General features: G+C 32.6%; 1 pseudogene; it reads left to right on the top strand.

Moving 5' to 3' along the window:
* Positions 1 to 5,083: 5,083 nt before the first annotated feature.
* LOC102886675 lies at positions 5,084 to 5,473 on the top strand (annotated as a pseudogene).
* The last annotated feature ends 325 nt before the right edge of the window (positions 5,474 to 5,798 follow it).

Genomic DNA, 5,798 nt, shown 5'->3' with positions numbered 1-5,798 from the left:
CTCCGTTTCTCATGTTCATTTGTTGCTTTTAGGTTTATATCCCACATATAAGCGATATGTGTTTCAACTTTTAGATTTCTTTCTATCACCACATATTTGACTCCTTTACCCCATCTACCACCCCATTTACCCACTCTCGTCTGGTAACCACTAGTCTACTGTCCATGTCTATGAGTCTCCGTTTCTCATGTTCATTTGTTGCTTTTAGGTTTATATCCCACATATAAGCGATATGTGATTTTCAACTTTTTCTGTCTGGCTTTTTTCGCTTAGCATGATTATCTCGAGGTCCATCCATGTTGTCACAAATGGCTGTATTTCATCTCTTCTTATGGCTAAGTAACATTCCTTCGTATATTTGTACCACAGCTTCTTTATCCAATCATCTATCATACGACACTTCAAATATGAAAAGATGCTCACCATCGCTAGCTATTAGGGAAATATGTTCTTTTTTAAACACAAGTGACTTGGAGATTTTTAAAGGTTCTTTAGAGATTTAACTGAGTAGTGAATGAGGAAGATTGAGGTGATTCCCACAATAGCTTCACCTTCATGTTGAAAGTCTTATTCGATCTAATATTATCAGTGATTACTCAATTAACTATAAACCTCTGAGAATAAAATTTAAAAATGCAAAATAAACTTCTGTTTATTTTTCTTTTAAGAAAGTGCATTATTTGTATAGTTTTGCTTTTTAAATGCGTATAGGAGTCGAATTTTGTTCAAGGGTCTACCATGATGAATTAACTTTTTAATCTGTATGTGTAGCTTTTTATAATTAATGATAGCACTAAAATGTTGAATCGCCCTGTGTCCAGGCTGCCCCAAAATATATATTTTAGAAATTCAAATATTTTAATCAGTATATGACATAATTTTTTTCTCTCAACTGTTTGTGACTTTACTTCAGGTAAGGCAAGTTTCCTTTATCAATTACTTACCTCTCAAAATAGAAATGCATAGAATATAATTCTGAAGGAATTTATCATATTTTCAATTGTAAACATTTAGACATTAGTAGCATGACAAAGCGATAACCTATATGTTAAGGGTTATTTAAGGCTTTATGAGGTTAGAGTACATTTTTTTACACTGAACGCACAGGCCTCAAATACTTTAACTCCACATATATTGAGAAATGTATGTTGAGCCTTCGAGGATATTTTTTCCTCTGGTAACTATTTCTATAAAAATAATCATCTGCATGGACAGAATTTTTGTAGCCTGTAATAAATAGTGATTTGTAATAATTCAGGAAATTATGGTAATCATAAGAACAAATAAAGATATTTGATATTTTCATGAAATCAAGACCTATGTTAATATAAAGAGAATTAAAAGGAGAAAGACAATTTCTATACTTTTGTTCTATCAAAGAAGTAATAGAGGAAAGAATGTGAATGATCTTTATGAATATGTTTTAATACACATGCACATTAAATAACTAGAGAAAACTTCATGAAATAATTGTTATTTAGAATGCAAAAGCTAAAACCTGAAAACCATGTAGTGCTGATGTGTGAGCTTATAAGATATTGGGCTAGAATGCTCAATGACTATTCCTTTAGTGTCTTTTTTCATTAAAAATTTAAGCCTCATATAATGTCACTAAAAATGTGACATGTCCCTTCTGCCTAATTAATTGTTAGATGTCATATAGCTTGCTTATTAAGATTTTTAGTTTTCCATATCAGCAGAATATGAAAATAGTTATGCTTCACTGCACTGCTTAATGTTATGTGCCAAGAACTATGAAAAGATACTTAAAATATACCCTTACTATGATATTTGTTCAAGTAGGAAATGCTGTGAAATCAGACCCAACAAAGGATCTGTCGCAGTTTGATGTTATTAATATTTGGACAAATGTAAGCAGGAGTGTTCTTGGAACTGAGTGAAATGCTTACTCCAGACAGATGGCATAGCTTACTTCAGCATTTGGGACTTCCAAAGATGGGCTACTAAGATTTTTTTTTTTTTTTTAATGAAATGATGCTGAAGGGTACCTCAAGGTCTGGGAGATAGAATCAAACTGACCTATGTGTTATTATTAATACTGTTGTCTCACACACACACACCACACACACACACACACACACACACACTTCCATTGGTTGTGCTGGTTTCTGAGAAATGGACTTAGCTAATAATATTAGGCTTTAGTATGAGGGTTAAAGTTAATTTACTGTGAACCCTAGAAATACTGAATATTTTAAAATCCATGAATGACGGCAGAGCTGCCACTAGAAACATAGAAAGTGATTTTTAAAATTTCAGAACTGTTTATAGCAAAACTGCAGTTATTAGTAATAAAATACAATTACAGATATGTAATTTGTTAATTGCTTTTGTGAACTTTTGTTTGTCAATATAAGTACCAGATGCTCTATTGTGTTCCATTTATATGTTTACTTTTAGTGTTTGGAGTTATTTTTTTTAACGTATTTAACTCATCATTTTACAAGTTAATGGGGTAGGTATGGACACTTAGCCAAGCATCTTGGACTTGAGTCACCACTCACCAGCTGATAACTTTGAAATGGATACTCAAATTCCCAGTGTCTCAGTTCTTCAAGTGTTAAATCGGAGATAATAATAGTATGTACCTCACAGGGTTGTTGCAAAGATTTAGTACTTTAATATATGTAATATACTTAGAACTGTGATTGGTAGATACTAAGTGCTTTATAGATATTAGTTCTAAATACTGGGCCGAATGAAAACACTTATGCCCTTCCTTAGGCAATATATCTTCTGGAATGCTTTATCCATGCCCTGATCATCTAAATATTTTTTATGTGATGGTTATAGATGCATAAGTCAAAAATATTTAATAAGTGCCTATTCTATGCCAGATTCAGATATGAGCAGTGAATGATTTTATCAAATCTATTAATGTGTTTGGACCCATGAATCATGATTTTCTTGTATCTACTCAATATTAATTATGTGGAGATTTATTTCAGAGGAAAGTTTTAACAACATTTACTAGGTTTTATAGAAGTACAGAATTTTTTAACTTTTAAGTATATGAATGTTATTTAAAATCAATTGTAAAATAACTAGCCAATCTTAATAAAATATTAAATATGGTAATATATTCAATTTTAAAAGAATATATATTGGCCAATATTAGTCAAACTAAATTAATAAACTACACCTCATTTGTGTAATTTCATCTTGCTTCAAGTACAGGCTTTTCAGTAGAGGTTCTCATGGACCATTTCTAAAACCTATCATTGAACTGATATTTAGCATTCATATGACTTAAGTTTAAAAGAACTTATGCTCAAAAGTCTGAACGGAAAGAGTAAGAATTGAAAGAAGAAGAAAATGCAATAGGTATCAAATTAAAAGTGTCAGAATTGTGGACTTCTAAAGCCATGAACCAACTGGAGTTTTAAGTAGAAATTTACAGTTAGATCTCTAACCAAATAAAATAAGTCACCTATAGTAAGTTGGTAGAATTCCGCTAACGTAGATCAGAAATTATATTAAATGTATTTGGGAGAGAAGGTCAGTGCAGTGAAATCACCACACATATTCGTCTACCATCCCACCTAGTATAGAATGTGCGGATTACACATGTTTTTATTTCTTTACCTATAGTTATGCTCTTGTGGTTGAATTATTATAGAAACATAGATTTTCTAAATGTGGAAAATAAGAATGAATTTATGGATCAAGTCTAGGAGTTTGCTTACTACTGTGTGTGCAATCTTTATTTCAAAGAAGAGAACCAAAATTGCACATGCAAGCTAATATAATGATATCTTGAAGCAAAGAGCTATTTTCATAGCACATTACATAATAGACTAGGTGTGAAATTAGTTTTATGGTGAATGGATACCCTGAAGGTTGTTAGCTTTTTATTACGTACAGCTTTTGTACACTGATACATTAGCATTTCTTCCTATAGATAACAAAATTAATATGTTTAAATGAATGACTAATTCTTAAAGTGCACTCACCATTTCTTGTGTACCCAAATACTAATTCGACTTTCATCTTGCAACAATACCCCAAAAGAGTTTTGCTCTGGTTTCAGCCACACATAAACTTGCATAAATTTAAAGAATGAAATAAAAATAGGAAAGACCACATTTTTATTTATTATAGAAAAGCAAATAAACATATATAAGACTGTATACTTATGAATACCTGGTGGCTTGAATCTAGTTCAGTTTTCAAAGAATCTAAAGATGTGAATAAAAATGTGATCAACTCTAAATTGGAATGACAAAAATGAACTAGGAACATCTATATGAACTAATTTAACAGCAAAGATCAGAGGGCTGTGCGTGTGTTTCTTTTTATTCCAAATTGAGCTGTTAGTGCATGACAATGGTAATCAAAAAGAGAAAAGAGCAGCATAGTTTAAAAAATGTACCTCTCTTACTTATGGATCTTTTTAGGGCCATGGAATTTAATTTGTTTGTTTTTTAATCAAAGATAATGATAGGAACTAGGTAGCTTGTAAGATTTTTATTTCTCTTACAATATCATACATGTCAAAGAATTAATGAATTGTCTTTAAAATTATAAATATAACCAATCCCAATATTTCACATTTGTGGGTTTTATAAACACTTACCAAATAAGAATAAGAATAATTATAGATATTTTAAATTCTATAATTACCCTTATACTGGAAGATGCTATTATAGTCCTAAATTTTATCTTTAAAGTGATCCATTCATATAGGGGAAAAAATCAAATTCTGATTGGAAAGAAATGGATCTGAAAAGACATAACAGGTGTGTGCCATTATGAGTATATACAATATTGAAAAATATGGCATTAAATTAAATTCAGCTAGCTCTTGTCTCTCTTGAATGTCATTCAGGTGAAATTTTCTCTAAATAAGTCACATATATGGTCAGGAAAAACATTTTTTTCCTAAGGTAGTTTTTCCAATATAATGAAAAATCTTTACTATCTTTTCAATTATCTTACTGGGAGATTTTAAAAGTTTGGGGCACTCGGAATATATTTTATCTCATACCAGGTAACCAGAGAATTATTCTAATCCATTCCCAGATATCTCTGTTTTTATTCATTGGAAAGCACTCAGTCAAAGATGGACACGATTCTGGGCAGAGACAAGTGCAGGGAGCAAAGCTGAGCGTCGCTGCCTCTATTCTGCATCCGAGTCATCATGAAGCGCTCCCTTGAGATATCCAGCATCAACCAGGAGGTGCTGGTGCTCATGGCTAAGGCCACCTTGGTCTTAGTTCAATATCTAGCCACTTATTCCTACAGACATGGCAGTAGAAAAGAAAAGAAAACGCTCACTTACGGTGATTCATCAAATACTGCAGAGGAGCCAGAAACTTCTCAGTTTCTCGCAGATATATTACCAAAGAAGATATTAGCTAGTGAATACCTGAAAATATTTAAGGAGAAGAGGGAAGAGGAAGAGGAGAAAGCCAACAGCGATGACAGCGCTGAGGACGAAGCGGAATCCTAAACGAAAAAAGAATTGCTTTAAAAGTCAGCCTGGTAAACCCCGGTGGGTCAGCACCGAGTGCTTTGAAGTGGGCACAGCTCTGGCAGACATTAGACTCCTCACTTTTCAGAGACTTCAAGTACATTGCGTTCTGTCCTGGCTGGGATAGAGCATCCAATGCAGCTGCACTACATCGTAAATGGTCAAAAGCCAAAAGGAAAGTAACCCAGACAGCAGCCTTTCTTTGGCATGCCCGCACGCCAGTGGGAGAGTACCAAGAGGTCTTTTGTCTCTCTTGTTTTTAAAATTTATTAAAAATAAAAAATCACTTATTGTATTGGTTACT

The sequence above is a fragment of the Pteropus alecto genome, unplaced genomic scaffold, assembly GCF_000325575.1.
Source record: "Pteropus alecto unplaced genomic scaffold, ASM32557v1 scaffold17, whole genome shotgun sequence".
Lineage (NCBI taxonomy): Eukaryota > Metazoa > Chordata > Mammalia > Chiroptera > Pteropodidae > Pteropus > Pteropus alecto.
Note: the sequence above shows the minus strand (reverse complement) of the source record. Positions and strands in the feature narration are given on the sequence as shown.